Source organism: Halichoerus grypus, chromosome 7, assembly GCF_964656455.1.
Source record: "Halichoerus grypus chromosome 7, mHalGry1.hap1.1, whole genome shotgun sequence".
In the NCBI taxonomy this organism is placed as follows: Eukaryota; Metazoa; Chordata; class Mammalia; order Carnivora; family Phocidae; genus Halichoerus; species Halichoerus grypus.
This window is the reverse complement of record NC_135718.1, coordinates 122,542,737-122,561,502: the sequence shown is the minus strand read 5'-3', so window position 1 is coordinate 122,561,502 and position 18,766 is coordinate 122,542,737. Positions and strand designations below refer to the sequence as shown.

At 50.7% G+C, this 18,766-nt stretch overlaps 2 long non-coding RNA genes across 4 annotated transcripts in view; one reads left to right on the top strand and one right to left on the bottom strand.

The window, feature by feature from the left end:
* The window catches only part of LOC118537180 (uncharacterized), a 66,425-nt gene that overhangs the window by 16,871 nt on the left and 30,788 nt on the right, over positions 1-18,766 (bottom strand). For 2 of the 3 annotated variants that reach the window (XR_013449896.1, XR_013449898.1), the window contains exon 3: positions 1,328-1,405. The exons of the other annotated variant lie outside the window; for it this stretch is intronic. This is a non-coding gene — a long non-coding RNA (uncharacterized LOC118537180). The remainder of the gene's footprint in view (positions 1-1,327; positions 1,406-18,766) is intronic. 3 annotated transcript variants of the gene reach the window in all.
* On the top strand, positions 518-15,895 carry LOC144382605 (uncharacterized). Its single transcript, XR_013449899.1, has 3 exons — positions 518-584; positions 1,351-1,430; positions 14,988-15,895. It is a non-coding gene; the product is annotated as an uncharacterized LOC144382605 (long non-coding RNA).

The following is an 18,766-nucleotide window of genomic DNA, read 5'->3' as shown; positions in this document are numbered from 1 at the left end:
AAATTCAAGAGTCCACGGAGCCCCGTTGGGATAGCTGGTGTCACCCCCACCCGTTGCCCAGAAGTGGTCTTCTCTGCCAAGCCCTTCCTGAAAATGACCCCAGCCCCAGGGTCGGCTCCGAGCCCTGACAAGCTGTTTGTGCTGCTTTCATGTTGACAGAACGTCCTGGCCACTCGGCTGAGCGCTCCATCTCCCAGCTCCCGACATACTGAGTCATCATCCAAAGAGGAAAAAAACAACAAAGCAGCCGTCACCAGGGTCCCCACTGCCGTCGGCTGACGACTCATGGGCTGTCGTCACTCTCTGTTCTGCAGCCCAGAACTGGTGACGAGGGGCTTCAGGGTGCCCAACTCCCCTCCCACGGGATGCAACGGCGTCAGGAAGCAGGCGGCCACCACTGCCATTCAGAAAGAAGGGAAGCTAAGCTGGCATCACAAGGCTCCCAGGAAGGACCACTGGTTAACCCTCACCCTGCCACCGCCTGCCCTGGCCTCACGGCTCCGCTCCCACGGCGTTTCCCTGACGCAGACGTTAAAGGGGTCTTTACTCCGGGTGGGGGAAAGGCGTCCCCTCGCAGGCTTCAGGTGCGTACTGCCTGGTTACCTCCTCCTCTGCCTCTGCTTCCAATATCACTGAAGGCACGCAAGCTCCCTTCCCCCCCCATTCCTTCTCCAGCCACCTGCTATGTTCCCTTCTTAAGGCCCCGATAAGACAGCTGGGCAGGGGAAAGGGAGGTGCTTCACTTTCTGCAGGGATCCTATCTGCTTGGCAATATATTAGACATTTCTGTGTAGTAGATTACGGTGGCTCCATGTCACTGACTGAGATCACGAAGCCTTAGAGAAACCACCCAGCAAGACGAGGCAGGTCAAGATGCAAACGGAGGCTCTGCTCCCTGTCGTGTATGAGCTCCAGTGATTCTGGGTTCTGGAGCTCATTCTGCTCTGAAGGTGCTACAACCATCCCATCTCCACCTCCTCCTCTAGGAGGAAGGTGACCAGGATGACTGAGGTTTGTTAATCCACCAATTGCAGCTACTAAAAAAAAAGCGATCATCTTGTGTGAACCTGACCGCAAAGGAAGAGGAGAAAGTTAATGAGGTAACAGGGAGGGTAGCACAGAATGACTAAGAGACCCGGACCTCGGGCGCAGGAAGGTCGGCCACCCAAACCCCCATACAGTATTACGGATGTACAAAATTCCTTAAATAGACACGTTTTGGGGGTCTACTTTGTAAGAGGCATTTTGCAGACACTGAGAACGGACAGGTAAAAAAATGTAAAGGCTTTGGGAGAATAAGGGTTCTAATCATGAGCAGAACACTTACCAGCCATGGGATTCTCCTCGCAGCGTTGCGGTAAAGCAATACATGAAAAAAGCTCCGAGAAAGAGCCTGACGTGGTACCTGGTAAACAGAAGGCACCAAATAGGTAAGTGTTTTCCTTTTTTGTTCCCCGGCTTCTTGGAGCTCACCATCTAATAGGTGACTTAAGACTTACACACACAAAGAGCCAGAAGATGACCACAGTAGCATCCGAGAAGGATGGAAGTGTATGAGACCTTGGCCAGAGGGAGCAAGGGGCGGTTACGAGGATTGCTTCTCGCGAAGGGGATCCGCAGAGGCCCACGGAGGACGGGAGGGCTGCCGCAGGCGGGTGCGGTACAGCCAAAGAGTCACGGAAAATACCAGTGGTGCAAACAGGGAGATCGGAAAAGCAAGAAAAAAGTAAGTTGCCTGGTTTTGCTGGAATACGTGGTCCACCTGGGGAAACGCAGAGAAGTCAGACTGAGTAGGAGAGCTAAGGCTGGTTATAGCCAGTCTTCGGCACTGTGCTAAAGGGAAGGAATTTTACTCTGGAAACGACGAGAAACCATTTTAAAGCTCTAAGCAAGAAAAGACAAGATGGCCGCTGCACGCAGAAGGGCCTGGAGAGGAGAGGGACGGGCAGCAGGGAGCCTCACTGGAGGACTACAGCTGGAACCATGGCACTGGCAGGGGGCATGACGAGGAGCAGAGAATAAAAACAATAAAAAGGGAGGGCCATCGAACAAATCTGCCTTGGACCCCACCCCCCCCCGGCCCCATAGAGAGACTGCCGGAGACAGAGCCTATTTGGGGAACACAAACCACAGGTCCGACACATCTCAGATGAGCAGCCGTGTCTCTGCCTTCACTCTCCCCTCGAAAAACTCAAGCTTTTTCTCTGGACTGCTTTAAGCCTCGAGCCGAGGAGGGCATGGGAGACCCAGGCCTTCTGTTAGCAACGCCCACCTTCTGGCCAAGCCCACACCCCAGGCGGTGGAACCCCCACCCAAGGCTGTGTCCGAGGGTGGGACTGGGCGGTCCTGCCCCTGGGGCCACCTTCACTGCGGCAGCCACCACTGTACCCGCCTCTGCTGCGCTTTTGCCCCCCCCTCCCCTCCTCCGTCATAGCCCCCGCCCCCCGCCCACTCTGCGGAACTGGCACAGCAGGACCAGAAAAACCAACGCCACCATGTCAGAGACCAGCAGAAATGCCTCCAAAATGGCAGCCTTACGATAAAAGGGAGTCCAAAAATATTATCAACCCACCCAAGGAAAGGGAAGCCAGTGACAGGGGGAACGAACTGTCAACCACCTCCCAACTGGGCGCCCCCCACCCCACCCTTCCTCACTCTTACAATTGTCACGTCTTTCCCATCAGAAACTTCCTCTCAAAACCCAGATAGCGTAAGAGGGAAAGAAGGGCATCACCCCATGCCCCTAAGAAGTCCTGGGGGCCATGGGTGACACAGGGCATCCAGAAGGACATTCTGCGTTCCATACCCCAAGGGGGACAGCAGCCCATTTCTGTGTTCAAACCTAGCTCCTACCACTGACTGGACAAGAGCTAACCCTCCGAGGGAGCAAAGTCTTCCACTGCTCCCAACCAGACCCTCCCCAGCTCCGTGGGCCCTGGGGAGCCAGGAGGCAGGGTTGCAAAGAAGGGCCGAGAAGGCACAGACGTGCCTCCGTTATGTAATAAGAAGGGCGGTGCTGTCCTAGGCCGGCGACCCAGGGCGCACTGCGTTCCCGGATGCGCAGTCACGGGTGGGGGCCACTGCGCAAGGCGCAGGGCTCAGAAACCCCCTCCCCACAAACACGAGACCTGCCACAAGGACCCGATGGGGAGCCAGGACCCTGATTTTTCCAAGTCTCCCTCCCCCAGCCACAGGCGAACAGCCTGCTGCCCTAGTTTTGCTCTCACTCTCCTCATTCCCCAGAATGACAAACCTTTCTAACCTGGGACCTCCACACCCCTCGTGGCCCAGTGGCTTTCCTGGAAATCCCACCAAATACGCAGTTTCCGAGCAATCTCCTGGGGTCAGTTCCCGTCCTCACCTTTCCCAGCACCAAGGAGCAGCAGCTTCCAGAAGGCAGGTCCTTCCTACACTGGGCTCAGCCCTGGACAGCCCCGTCAATGCAAATCTCTGGCCCCCGGGGAGTAGCCCAGAGGCAGCAGGAAGCCCATGGTGGTGGTGGTTGTCAGCCGCAGCACCTCTGTCCTACCTTGCCCGTGCGTTTCCAGGGGAGCCAAGAATTATTTTGCCGCAACACTGAGGTGTGGCAGACTGAAAACTCCCTTTTCCGACACCAAACTAAAGGACAAATATTTCCTTCCAGTTTGGTCGACTCTCTGCGCACCCATCTCTCCAGCCCTTCCTCCTTCAAAAAAAAGTTTGGGGAACCCTGAGCTCCTCTTCCTTAGAGTGCATGAAATAAAAAAGGCATAGGAAGAGGCTTCAACTGGTCAGTCAAAAGCAGGCACGGACACAGGGGCATACGCACACCCCTCAACAGATTTTAGAAAGCTGCTGGGCTTCTCCCCCCCTCCCCTTTAAGCAAGTGAAATGCAAATTCAGATTTGATACCCTGCCCTCAGCCAATCAAAAAAAGGTTTTCACCTGCCATTGGCCCACCCACCAATCAGAAGAAAGGTCTGGAGTGAGAGCCCTCCCCTGGCCAATGGAAGGCCAGCTCAGTCACTTAGTTAATGATGCAGCAGTACAAGGAAGGCCATCACATGTGAACTGGAAGGGTGCCAACATGGAGACACAGAGAGCGCAAGGTAAACAACTTTCCAACGCCAAAAGGATGACATTTAATCTCTAAATGCTCGCTTCCCTTCTCAGCTCATCCTTAACCCCTCTCAGCTGGCCCTACAGATGCCGGGAGCCTCACTACCTGTCCCCCTGGAGCTCCTAACAAGATGCAACAGTGACTGCGTCACCATTCCCCACTTTTCCCAACTACGCAGTGACAAACCTAGCAGCTTTACCCCACTTCTCCCAACCCACGCCCCGTCCTGCCCACCTGCTCCCCACCAACCCCAGGTGCCCGGGGCCGAACATTTCAATCAGGCAACCCCTGGAAAACTGTGCCTTTCACTTTCCTCCCAGCACCTCTCCTCCCCACTCCTACCTTCCACCTAAGAATCGCATGGACGGACAGACAGACGCTGACACTCAAACAACCTGGAAAACCAGTCTGTCTGTCTGTCTGTCCAATAGAAGGAAATGGGGGCAAAGGCTGGGAGGTCAGGTGGGACGCCAGGGACAGCTTGCTCCTCTCTCCTCTACCCCGGTCAGGCTTGAGCAGCTGACACTAAGAGAAAAGAAATTAAAGTGGAAAAAAAAAACAAAAACAAAAAACCCTCTCTCAGAGAAAAAATAGCAAAAAGCGAGAAAGAAGGTGAGAAAGACAGAGCACCCACATACGCAGAGACATCGCCCCCGATCCCAACAAATACGTACGTGGGGGAAGAAGGGGGTTACGCCATCAAGTCCTGAAGCCCATCGGACCACCCATCGTCGCTTGCGCAGACCCAAATCTCGGTCTGGCCGTAGGGTGCCGCAGTCCCGAATGTTCCAGAAATCGGTCCCGTTAAACCTTCCACCATCGCCCCGCAACCTCTGGCTCCCACCCCTGCCCCCCACCACCACCCACCTCCCCCCCGCGGGAACCGCCCGTGCCACCTTGCGTGTCATCTCCTTAGCCCGGGCTACCCAGAGGCCGCCAGCCCCTGACAGATTTCTGAACGCTTGGCAAGTGAGCTGGCAGAACCTGGTGCCCGGTGTTGCTATGACTTGTTTCTTGATTTCTCTCTCTCTCTCTGCTGCAGCACGGCTGTTGCTAGCAGACCTATCGACGGAGCGCTCTCTCTCTCTCTCTCTCTCCTCTCTCTCTCTGAGCTCTGTGACGCAGATCTAAATTCTCCAGTCTGCTCCTTGTGTTGCAAGAGCAGAACTGCAGCTTTTCCCCTGGAGAGCCGGAGGGCAGTGCCAAGGCTGGTCAAACAAGGCAAAAAAAAAAAAAAAGTTGGGCCTACACTCCACTTCCCTGGCCACACTTTTCAGCCCATTTTCTTACCCCATATACCTCACTGCTCTGGGGCAGAGAGGGCCTGGTCCCTGCAGGCTCACGCCTTCCCCGAGGGCTTCCCAGCCACCAAACTAGCTTAACTCTTTGAGTGACAGCGCCCGGAACCCAGACAGGGTTGTCCCACACTAAATGTTGCCTCATCTTTTCTTGAACCATATGAGCTTCTCCCAGACAGGAGAGTAAGATGGCCCTCACCCTGACACAGTCCTATTAACTCTTTCTGCCACGGACACGTCCAGAATGATGGCCATGGCTGACTTGTGTTGTTTTCTGCTTTTTTTGGCCACACACCAGGACCTTTTTCTCCCTGGAATTTCCTAAGGACCAAAAGTGTGATTAAAACATTGCCTGCTTACCCCGCGAATGCTGTCCTTTTATCGGGGCGGGAGCTGGAGAAATCTAATTGAACCGCAGCCTGAAGAATCCAGAATAAAACCAGCCTGGATCTGGATTCGTTCCGGGCTCAGGATTTTAGGGCCTCGGTGGAAACGTCCGATCACTTCTCAAAAGGCACTTAGGCCACTCAGTCCCAGAGATTCAGGTTGCTGAGTCATTTGTTCCCAAGAAGATCCTCTGACAACATGAAAAGCAGCAAAACAGAGCAGCGGCCAAGCCTGGACCTGGAGTGGCCAACGGCTGGGTTCTTCTCCCCGCGGTGGGCAGCCCGGCGAAACGAGCATCAGCCAGCTCCCCACCACGGCCCCCGTGATGGTGGCGCCAGGCCTGCCCACACCTGGAAACTCTCACGGGGACGGGGCTTTCCCACGGGCCCTCTGAAGCCCGGCTGGGGTTGTTTTTGGATACTGACAGGTCCCTGCTGCAGCTAACGATATAGCTCCCAACATTTTCCTGCCCCCAGACGCCAAAATATTTCCGGAACAGCTTAGAAGCCAACTCGCTAGACCCTGCATACCCAGAAAGACCCGGGGAGTCTCGGGTCCCCACGCCACTGTGTCCAAACAATGCAGACCAGCAAAGGTTTATGACGACCAGCGGCACCACATGAAACTAGACGCGATACACTCAGGTCCTGGGGTAGCTGACTCATAAGGTATATCACATCAAGAACCTTGCAACTTCTGGGAAGAGGACTTGAGAACGAGAGACCAGGCGGCCACCTTGTCCTGCACCCTGCTTCCCAAGCCGCCTTCTTCGGGCAACTACTCAGGGCCAAGGTTCCACCCCGCAGAAAGAAGACCACTTGGAAGACGACCGTGGCACTCCACGGGTTTAAAAGAAGCCCAGAGCATCTGTGCCAGGCTCCCAGCAGGGGGAAAGTGCTTCAAATTCACACCTTCTGGGCTCCAGGGAAGCGCATGCCAATAAAGAAGTCACCTACTGGTCTGATGACCAAAGGAATGAGGCCTTGATCGCACTAAAGTAAGTCCCTCGGAATGGTCCTCTGTCTACTTAAATACCGTTTGCCGTAGTTCCCTTTTCCATGGAAGAAAAACATGCCTAAGTTCATGTCAGGACATTCCTGATTTATCCAAGAGCCCAGGATCAAATAAACAAAGGGCTCTGAGCTCTGCCAGGGAGCCTCCTGCTTCAGGAGGGAGAACCAGAGGGAAGTAGGGCTCGAGGAGTTGGCCCATCACCCCATGAACTTGGTGAATGACGTGGCTGCTCACTGCCATGGCGATGGAGAGGTCATGGGTGGGTGGAAGTGAGAGAGAAGAGGCAAATAAGTCATGAGAGAGAGAGAGAGCAAGGAGCAAGTGAGGGTCAGAGGAGGGCCATACGCAGCCACGGAATTTACCGACAGAGGCCGGCCATGGTCTCCAACCACGGCACAACGGAGCTTGAGTCCGTGCAGAGAAAGGGCCCCATTTCAGGGACGCAGCCGGGCCCCAGTCTGACTTGAACAGCGTTATGACAGCACTATGTTTGGGGAGGATTTGTTTCGTTTCGCTTTTCTTCTAAGTCTTTGCTTTTTCTTCCCGTGTTATTCTTCTCACAATTTTCCTAGGATTCAAACAGTCATTCTAGGCACCTCTGTCCCCACTCTAGGTCTTCCTTCTACTAACCTGGTTCTGCGCTGTGCCCACAACAGAAAAACCCGAATGGGATGACCAGGAAGCAGAAATGAATTCAGTTCTAAAAACACGGGAGGATGTTTACTTAGCAAGCAAGCTCGAGTCTACAAGGAAGTTTTACAGGGCGCTGCATGCAGTGTTTGATTTCAGGGGTAAAGATAACTTCTGAGCGAGGAGAAGGTGCTGGCTCCTTCCGTCCACCCCATGAGGCCTGGGGAGGCTGGGCCACGGCAAACTTGAAAAGGCAGGGCTTCACCTCGAGCCCAGCAGGTCCCCGGCTCCCTTCGGCTTCTCCCAGCGACAGGCCCAGGAAGCCACACACACTCTATAGACCACACGAGCTCTCTATGGCCTCTGACTGATCTGGGTCAAAACTACGAAATGCCAGAGATGAAGAATTATTTTCTTTACAGGGAAGGAGCTGAACTTTTACCCAGTCCTTGTCCAGGGTGTGGAATGCAATCACTCGGTCACCGCCACAAACTCCCGGTCGGTGGGCATCCGCCAGGAAAGCAGGCTTAGCGCAGGCCTCTGTCCTCTCCTCTCCTCATTCGGGCCTACTCTATGGGGACTGGATCTTTCATCAGGAAAGAAACTGTTTTTCTCAGGACAGGGTAACTGTGCGGGGGGCTGACCTCAAACTCCATGCAAGCGTCTGGGGCTAGAGTAGGTGTTCTAGATTAATTGACAGGTGGACCACAGTGAAAGTGTTTCGGTTTACCACCTGGGAGGCAGCAGACAACAGGCACCCAGTGGCCCTATGACATAAATCACTTATCAGGTACCTTCTAGGTGCTAAGCCAACATACAGCATAGGAGAAGACACAGGCCATCACCCTAAGACCCACACATACTAGTTGAGGGCCCCTATCAACATTCCCAAACCGGTATTTTTGATATTTCAAAAATCTGCTATTTATTTATTTTTTTAAAGATTTTATGTGCTTATTTGAGAGAGAGAGATAGCAAGAGACAGCAAGAGAGATCACAAGCAGGAGGGAGAAGCAGATTCCACGCCGAGCAGAGAGCCAGACATGGGGCTCGATCCCAGGACCCTGAGATCATGACCCGAGCCGAAGGCAGACGCTTGACCAACTGAGCCACCCAGGTGCCCCGAAAATCTGCTCTTCAAAAGCTGGGATTCATTTTCCCACTGAAATAACATTAAACACACTGGTTGGGTTCCCAGGCTAGCCCACTTGACCCACTTCAGGAAGTCACAAACCCCAATGCCTTTGGGGTCTAGGCGGGTAATAAAGGCGCGAAGCAGGTTGGGGAGGGAGTGCGCCAAGTGGAAGGAGCACATCACTCCTCACGGGCAGCCCACCCCAGCCCTGCCTGCTTGAGGCCATCTGCCCATGGAGGCCACCAGGAGCCCACATCGTCCGGTTTTCCGGGCGAAGGCAGAAATCCAGACTTTCATTAAACTCCCAAGTTTTAAACACCGTCAAAAATTTTTAAAAGTCAAAACATACCTGCAAAGCTTCCAATTTATTTTCTTTGTGGTAATGTATCCAAAATGTGATATGTTTGCTACGAAAAAGATCGGAGCAAGCTCAGCCAGAGCGTGGATTTAAATAAGATAAAGGAACGAAGAACGTAACTGCAGAGAACTTCACCTCACAGGTGCCGCGACTGGAGGAAAAGGACAGCAGAGAGAAAAGTTGAGAGGAACCTCAGCCTTCGGGTCAGTGGTTGTCGATGAGCCCTATGTGGAGGGCTACGAATGGAAGGGTGCTTTAGAACTGTTTTTAAATATACATGATACCATTAAAGAGCTGGTATTTGGGGGGGGAGGGGCAGAAGGAGATGGAGAGACTCTTAAGCGAGATAACCCTGAGATCATGACCTGAGCCGAAATCAAGAGTCAGACACTGAACAGACTAAACCCCCCAGGTGCCCCTAAAGCACTTGTATTTGTGCCTTACCCTGATCCACCAGAAAGACAAGAGAGTCATTCCAATATCCTGGCCCTCTCTCTCAGTTAGGAGTTGCTACTCTGCACGTCATCGAAGAGTCTGTCAGGGCTTTGCTGGGAAAATTGGAAGGGACAATCCAGCTGCCCACCCAGGCACAGAGCCCTCAAAAAACAACACCATGACCAAGGCATTGTCCAGCCTCACCTTGGTTCAATAACTCCCATCCCAGCTTTGGAGGACTCCGACAACGGAATATAACGGAGATGAAATCTCTCTCTGGTAACTAACTACTAGCCTTCGTCTTTGCTCTGCCTCTGGAGCCCACAGAACAAGCCTCGTCCCCCAAACACGTAGATACGTCAGGATAACTTTTATCACAAGTTTTTAGGGCAAAACAAGGAGGTACAAAAAAGGGAAATGAAAAAAGAGGTGGGGAGGGTGGCGGGGAGGAAGAAGCTGGAGAGAAATATTCTTAAAATATCTGATCAAAAGTTAACAACCCAAAGGAAAAGAGGAAGAGACTTATGCATTACGTCTTCATGAGAAAGGAGGCACTCGTGGCAGAATGAACAGCTGAATGCGTCAGGATATGCGAAAGGAAGGGCCCGCAGTCCCCACACAAGGGAAATGTCACCAAGAGCCATGGGACTCAAGAGTTCCCAAGGCCAGCCACCAGGTTGTGCCAATGATCTGGGACAAACGGGCTGAAACCTGGAACCAGGAGAGCAAACAACACGGCTCACAACCCTATATGTATGGGACGTTCTTTTGCCCATTTTGAGGGCAGGGGTTCTTTTTCTTGTTGATTTCTTGGAGTCTTTACATATCCTGGGTACAAATCCAATTGCCAGTTATAGGTCCTGCCTGTGTCTTCTCCACTCGGCTTGTCTTTTCTCTTTCAGTGATGTCTTTTGATGATCAGAAGTTTCTCATTTTCATGTAATCCAGCTTATCAATCTTTCCCTTTTTAGCTAGTGCTTTTTGTGTCTTCCTAAAAAATGTATGGCTACCTCAAGGTTATGAAGATATTCTGAGTTATCTTGTAGATGGAGTTTTACTTTGTCTTAACCCACACATGTAGAGGGATGATCTCTCTGGAGTTTATTCTTGTGTATGAAGTGAGGTGGGGTCGAGATTCATTTCTTTCCTTGTGGATATCCAACGGTCCCAGCACTGTTTATTAAAATGACTGTCATGTCCTACTGCTCAGCAGAGCCTCTTCTGTCATCGGTCAGGTGTCCAGATACGTACGGGTCTGTTTCTGGGCTCCCTGTTCCAGTCCTTTGGTCAGAAATAAGACAGACAAGTAGGTCTATTCTTGTATTATGGAGCACTAAACTTAGTCGGGTGATTTTAACATGAGGATTTGCCAACAAGTAAAGTTGAAGAAAATATAAATCGAGGAACCAATCTTGCAAAGTGAGTTCAATGTGGACAGGCATAGTCTGAGAGGAGCGCCCCAGTCTGGACCTCTCAGAAGGAAAAGAAGGATCAGGAATAGACAAAGAAAAGAAGACAAAGAAGAAGCAAGGGACAGTGGTAAAAATGAGTCTTGTTTTTTGGGGGTGCCTGGGTGGCTCGGTCGTTAAGCGTCTGCCTTCGGCTCAGGTCGTGATCCCAGGGTCCTGGGATCGAGCCCCGCATCGGGCTCCTTGCTCGGCGGGAAGCCTGCTTCTCCCTCTCCCACTCCCCCTGCTTGTGTTCCCTCTCACGCTATGTAACTCTCTGTCAAATAAATAAATAAAATCTTTGAAAAAAAAAAGAGTCTTGTTTTTTGTAGACACTAACAGTGATCAAGAGAACAGATTCATACTGTGCAAGAGATAACTTGCATCCAAATCCTGCCTATCTACTACTTAGCTGTGTGACTTTGGGCAAATTAACTCAGCCTTCTTGTGCCTCAATTTCTTAATCTGAAAAATGGGGAAAATCTTCCTCATTGCGCTGTGCAGATTAAATAGATTAACTGACGTACGTCACTTAGTACAGGGCCTACCACTGTAAGTATTCAAAAAGACGTTGGGTGCTGCCTTCATCATGGTTAATGATACGATGGAGACCAGTCAAACTGTTGGGAGCAATCTTGCCACTCAACAAACATTAAGTGAGTACATACTACTAAACAAAGATAGCACATAGAGTGGTTAAAAACTCAGACGAAAAAATGAGACAGGTTTGAATCTAAATTCTAGTATAGCCTCTTTACTTGTTATGTAGACTTGAACAACTTACTTCTCCCCTCTAAGTTTCTAGTTTCAGCTTCATCCATACTTCCTAGGGGCTTTCTTGGTAAGGCTATAATGAGATACAGAAGCATCCTGCACAATGCCCGACAAGTAAATACCCGTCCAGAAAACCCTGAAGATTCCACCAAAAAAACTATCGGAACTGATAAATGAATTTCAGTAAAGTTACAGAATACAAAATTATTGCACAGAAATCTGTTGCATTTCTGTACACTAATAATGAAGTAGCAGAAAGAGAAATCAAGAAAACAATCAAATTTACAATTGCACCAAACAGAACAAAATACCTAGGAATAAATTTAACCAAGGAGGTTAAAGAAGACCTGCACTCTTAAAACTGTAGGACACTGATGAAAGAAACTGAAGATGACACAAACAAATAGAAAGATATTCCATGCTCATGGGCTGGAAGAACCAATACCATTAGAATGTCCATACTACCCAAAGCAATCTACAGATTCAATGCAATCCTTAGAAAAATACCAGGAACATTTTTCACAGAACTAGAACAAATAATCCTGAAATTTCTATGGAACCACAAAAGAGCTAGAATAGGCAAAGCAATCTTGAAAAGAACGAAGCTGGAGATACCATAATCCCAGATTTCACGTTATGCTACCCAAAGCTATAGTAATCAAAACTACAGTATGGTACTGGCACAAAACAGATACACAGATCAATGCAACAGGACGAGAGCCTAGCAACAAACCCATGCAAATATGATCAATTCATCTATGACAAAGGAGGCAAAAAGATACAATGGGGAAAAGTCAATCTTTTCATCAATAAATGGTGCCTGGAAAACTGGACAGCTACATGCAAAAGAATGAAATTGGACTACTATTCACCCCATACACAAAAATAAACTCAAAATGGATTGAACACCTAAATGTCAGACTTGAAATCATAAAACTCCTAAAAGAAAACATAGGCAGTCATCTCTTAACCTCAGCAACACGTTTAGGGATATGTCTCCGCAAGCCAGGGAAACAAGCAAAAATAAACTACTGGGATTACACTAAAATGAAAAGCTTCTGCACAGCAAAGGAAACCACCAACAAAATAAAAAGGCAACCTATTGAATGGGAGAAGATATAAAAAGGCAACCTACTCAATGGGAGAAGATATTGATATATCCAGTAAGGAGTTAATATATAAAATATATAAAGAACTTACACAACTCAACACCAAAAAACCCCCAAACAATCCAATTAAAATATGGGCAGAGCACATGAATAGACATTTTTCCAAAGACTTACAGATAGCCAAGAGACACATGAAACGATGCTCACTATCACTAACCATCAAGGAAATGCAAATCAAAACCACAATGAGATACTATCTCACACCAGTCAGAATGGCTAATGTCAAAAAGACAAGAATTAACAAGTGTTGGCCAGGAGGTAGAAGAAAGGGAACCCTTATTCACTTCTGGTGGGAATGTAAATTGGGGCAACCACTGTGGAAAACAGTATGGAGGTTCCTCAAAAAATTAAAAATAGAAATACCACATGATCCAGTAATTCCACTGGGTATTTACCCAAAGAAAATGGAAACACTAATTCGAAAAGATACATGCACCCCTATGTTTACTGGAGCATTATTTACAATAGTCAAGATATGTAAAGTGTGTACCCACAGATGAATGGATAAAGGAGATGTGGTATACGTATATACACACAATGGAATATTACTCAGCCATAAAAGAGAGTGAGCTCTTGCCATTTGTGACAACACGGATGGATCTAGAGGGTACTAAGTGAAATAAGTCAGAGAAACACAAATTCTGTAAGATTCGGAATCTAAAAAACAAAATAAACGAACAAAGAAATGAAAAAAACAGACTCCTGAATGTGGAGGAAAACCTGGTGGCTGCTACAGGGGAGGTGAGTGGGAGGATAAGTGAAATAGATAAAGGGGATGAAGAGGAACAAATTTCCAGGTGTAAAATAAGTAAGTCATGGAGACAAAAAGTACAGCAGAGGGAAGACAGCCAATAATATTGTAATAACATGGTGACAGATGGTGACTATATTGAAGGTGGTGAGCACCGAGTGATGTAGAGAACTGTTGAATCAATGTGCTGTCCACCTGAAACTAATGTAACATTGTACGTCAGTTAGACTTCAATAACGATTTTTAAAATTCAGTAAAAAAACACCAAAATAAATGCTCAACTGGTGCCAGGTACCACGATGATAATAACCACGATGCCAGTCAATGATGATTTGGGGCATGGTACCATATCGGGCACTGGAAGGAAAGGCCTACTAACACCTTGGCATTCCCGGTCTTCCATCCAAACAGTAACCAGGCACAGCCAGCCTAGCTTCACGGTGATAAGACAAAGTAGCAGATAAGATCAAGTGTGTTCAGGTGGTGGGTCCGAGGCAGAGGAAGGGCTTGAAGAAAAAAGGTTAGAGAGATATGCCAAGTAAAAGCCAAAGTGCTATACCGGTTAAATTCTTGGTAAGATAATTTCTAATCTCGGGATACTTTAAGAAGAAACAAAAACACAGGATCTGCAAATATTATATGATTAGACAAAGTCTGAGTAGATGCTGGGCTGGGGGTGGGTGTCAGACATGGTGCTCACAGATTAGAAGTCTGATGGGGGAAGATTCCAGGAGGAACAGTGCTGCCAATAGCTTCAATCAATAATGATGACCATGATGCGGTCAGCCTGAAGACTGCATCTTGTCAGTCTCCTAGCATCCCCCCCCAACGCCGCCCCGGAGCCACTGAGGAGTCGTTCCCCTCATATCCCCAACCCAAGGGACTAGGGCACTTCTACCCAGGTGGCTGAGTGAAAGTAAAACACGGCCCAGCAGTGACAACAAACACCCCAAGGACACAATGCGGTACCACGTGCCAAGTGCAAATCCGAGACAAGGGCTGGGGACAGCCTGTGCTGGAGGGTAGGTCCTGGCAGAGGTGAGATGCAGATGCAGACCCAGAATGTCGCCACAGACGGGGAGCTGCAGCCAGGCAGCAGCAGACCGTAAGTGGCCTGGCCGATGCCAGCGCTGAGAGCACGGGACTCCGACGGCTGCGGGGTGAGGGAAGACGAGTGAAGGCCAAGGCAGGTCCTGAATTCACATCACAAATGGAAGTGAGCCCCAGCACCAAAAGAGACTCCCTCATGGAATACGCCCAAGGAAAACAGAGTGACAGGGTGTGTTTGTTTGCTGGGGGGGATGGGCAGGCCTGGGATGGCAGATACTGGGACCAAGATGCCCTGTTTGTAAGTAGATGCTTTCTCCTGGGCACACTGACTCAGTCTGCCTCTTGGGCCAAAAGTCCAGGCTCCAAAGTGTCCTGCCCAAGCTGGCTCCCATCACCTCCTGGTAAAGTGAAAGAGGCTAAAATGTCTATCTTGTCCTAGGCCACCGACCATGAAATCTAAGCTGCGGCCAGAGGGCTCACGGCTCAGCTTCATGCAAAACCTAGGCTGACGGCGGCACCGGCACCTATTATTCTGACAATGCACCGAGGATGAGTGAACCAGTTACTCCACTAACCGAAGGCCCTGGAAACCCCTGGACCAGGGGCTTCCAGTGCCGCCTGAAATGCAGGGGACAAAGTCTGCTTGGGACTCAGGGAGTAACCCAATGCGCCTCTTGGCTGGCTGCTCTTGAAATCCTGGCCCTGTCAACGGATGGAAATAATTTCCAGAGAAATGGAGTGTGGCTGGGCCACGTGAGTTGGGCTGAAGGGAGCCCTACCCCATCCCTGTACGGATGGGACGTGCGGCCTGTAACCCAGGCCAGGCCAGGCATGCCCGGGTGCGGGTGGTCTAAGAGGTCTTGCCCAGGTGCCCTCCGGCACAGGCTGAGACCCTTAGATGTTCCTGCTGCTCTTGGGGTTCTTTGTCTTGATGCAGGAGGGAAGCTCCCGGCAGGAGGAGATGTCTCTAGGGCGTGCAGATCCTGGACAGCTGATGAGTCACGGAGCTGTACTGACCTTTGTGTGAACACACAAGCTTAGTGCCACGTCACTCAAAAATGAAGTTTCTGTCCTGCTCCAGAACAAACTATCGCCTTGCTTAGCTGAGTCAGATCTAGACAGCAGGAGTCACAGACCCCAGTAGGACAGGGGGTTCCCCAAACAACTCTGACTTGAGCTGTAATTTCCATACTGCATTCTCCCCCACACAGGGGCATGCCCGTGCCCATATCCGCAGCCCAAAAAGGAAGAGGAAAGACACCGGGGCCATCATGCATGCCAGCGTGCAAGTCTGGGCTTTCCGCAAAGTGCCAACCTTGCCAGGAGCTGGAGCAGGGACAAGGCCTCCAGGGCTGAGGTGGGTGGGAGGGGGGCCGGGGGCAGTCTACGACATAATCGTTAATGTCATATTTGGGCGCGATCTTTGGGATGCATTTTCATAACACGACTTTCAATTTCAGAATATTGTTTTCATAATATGAAACCTCACCAAAAGTCAGGTTCCAAAAATCTTTGATGGTGTGAATGAATACAATCTCTGCCTATAGAGAGCTCATGAGCGGGGAAGGTTTGTTGACCAGAATCTTTGGGGCTGAGAGACAGTCCTGTGATTGTCTTATTGACGGAGGGAGAGTGCTGGAGCAACGTTCTTCGAGAGGGTTCTGCTTTCTGAAGCCCTCTGGGACCAGTGGGCAGCAGTTACTCTCAGGTTAGGATCTGGGGCAGGCCTCTGAGGTCAATGTTCTTTCCCCCAAAGCAGAGCAGCGATAACAGCTCTGCCTTAAAAAACAGAAGATCACATTAGGAGGTTTCCCCCAATGCCATGTAATTTGGGGTGAGTGGAGCACCCCACCTCATCGACACCCTCCCTCTGACAAACTTCAAAACCTTCAGGGGCTGGGTGAGTACTGAAAAAGCAGGCTTGTCGTACAACAAGAAGAGACCATCTCTTTCTCGCAGAAAGTTCCTTGGGGCCTCCTGTGTGTGCATCAGGCACAGCGCTAGGCACATTTTGTGGAACTCTACCTTTGCCGGTAGGGGATTTCCCAGATCACCAGACACTGGTAATCTGCAAAAGCAGGGCATCAGGAGGACAACTGGCTCCTCAATCCCACCCTGGGCCCCCCCAAATGAGGAGGCTCGCGTCTTGCCGCCCCTCCAGCCCACAGCACGTTAAGCATCACCCCACGCCTTTCTGGGGAGGCAGAGCTGGGCGGTGGGGGCGGACCAGCAGGTTAGTTGTGCTGACAGCACCATCGAGAAGCTTCTGCATAGGGTGACATAAAAAGGGTGCCACTAGTGCTTCTGAGAACCCGGAGTCACTAGAGGGCTGTGGGGGACACCAGACAGGAGCCTAACAGCCAACGGAACGCCCCTCACAGAGCCCCCACGACCACCCCCCCCCCCGGCATTGACCTTGCAGTCAGGCAAATGCACGCCTCGTGAAGTCACCTGAGAGCAGTAACCACCATTCCTGTCCCAGACCCAACAGAGTCCCCCAGCCCCACGCAAATGGTCTGGCATGACCCTCCAGATAAAGCCTTTAGATTCCTGGTGACATAAGGTGCCCTCAAGGTCATCTGACCTCACCTTTCACCAATAACAAGACTGGCCTTGGGTTCAAGGCCAAGGTGGGGGACCCTGGCTGGTGACTGTCTCTCTGCCTAAACTTTCTCCCCTGTAAAGTAGGGCTAACAAGCTATTCATACCCCTTCCCGGTGTTCCTGTGAGGAGCGAGTGAGTCCCTACCAGTAACGTGCTCAGTAGTACTGCATGGTACACAAGAGTCCGTGGAGTGGTAGCCCTCATTTTTATTATCAGCGTCCGTGCGTGGTGGCCCCTCGGCTTACCTGGAAACCCTGTCGGCCCCACAGAAAGAGCTCCCACCCATCTCACAGGGTCACCCATCTTCCCTCCCTCACGTCCCTTACAGCTCAAATGCTGGGAAAGTATTTTAAGTTCCACCCATCAACATCGGCCTCTCTGCCACTGTTCCCCACTGGCCCCAGAGCTGCCTTCTGGAGTGCCACAGAGTAAGCCTGACACCCACATCATGTGACAGTCCTTTAAATACACAAAGCCGTGCCTGGCAAACCCGCTCCACCGAATTTTTTCCCTCTCCGGGATCAATACGGCCAGATTTCACAGGCTAGCAGCCCCTCCTCTCCACTTGCTCTAGTTTGACATTTTCCCTCCTAATCGGATCAACAACTGGACAGTGCTCCAGAAGCAGCCCTCACAGGCCAAGGGACAGCAGACCGACCTCCGGCAGAGCCTGCTTTCTTCCCCAGGACTCTGTACACCCTCTCTCTGGCTCAGTCCACTGGAACTGCCCGGCTCCTCCACGCCCACCCAGTTATAACTCCACACACCCCTCCGAAAACCTCGCTTGGTGTCTTCTTTGGGACTCTCTTCTCTGTGATCTTAGGGATAGATGAGGAAACCTTTGCTGAATTATTTCTATATGAAAAACACTAAGCCAGATGCTTTCACACACATTATGGCTGCTCATCTGCTCCATTTCCCTTAGCTAGGAATCCAACCCTGTTCTCTGATCCTGAGCTTACCTGCCCCCCCTTTCCTGAGTGCTCCCTGGATGGATCCTTTCTTCCTGCCCAAGCTCCTACAAGGAGAAGGCGCTCGGACCCTGCTGGTGCTGGCCCAGAATCTGAGGCCCATGGTCTCTGTGAGACATTCTTTTCCAGGCCGGCCACACATCTGCCACCGTGATGTTCTCCCTTGTCTGGACACCAACATGTATACGCCATGTTGTGAGTAAGAGCCTAGTAACGTGCTGTCACGTGTCAACACGTGTGCTCAGTGGGTGCCTCCACCTTGATAGAGTATGAACATTTCAAAGACGGGGCCCAGGCAAGCTTTGGAATTCTTTTATTCTTCCCAAAGCTCAACTCCCAGTGGCACTCAATCAATACTCGTCGACTGGCTGATGGGGCTAGAGTAGGCCTCCCTGTCAACACGACCACCCCGGAGTCCCTGACAAACACACTGGAAACGGGCTCATTCGTCCAAGGCCCTTCCCTGCATGCCCTGGTCCTCTGCTGTTCTCCCCTTCCTTTGAACCAGACTTGTCAAACATGAGTTTACTCATCTCACTCCAGTTTCTAGAAAGGGTTCCCAAGCAAATACCAAAGGGACATCCGACTTGTGCTTTCACAAACACCAGCGATCACCTCACCCTCTGGCTGGATGGTCCTGAGA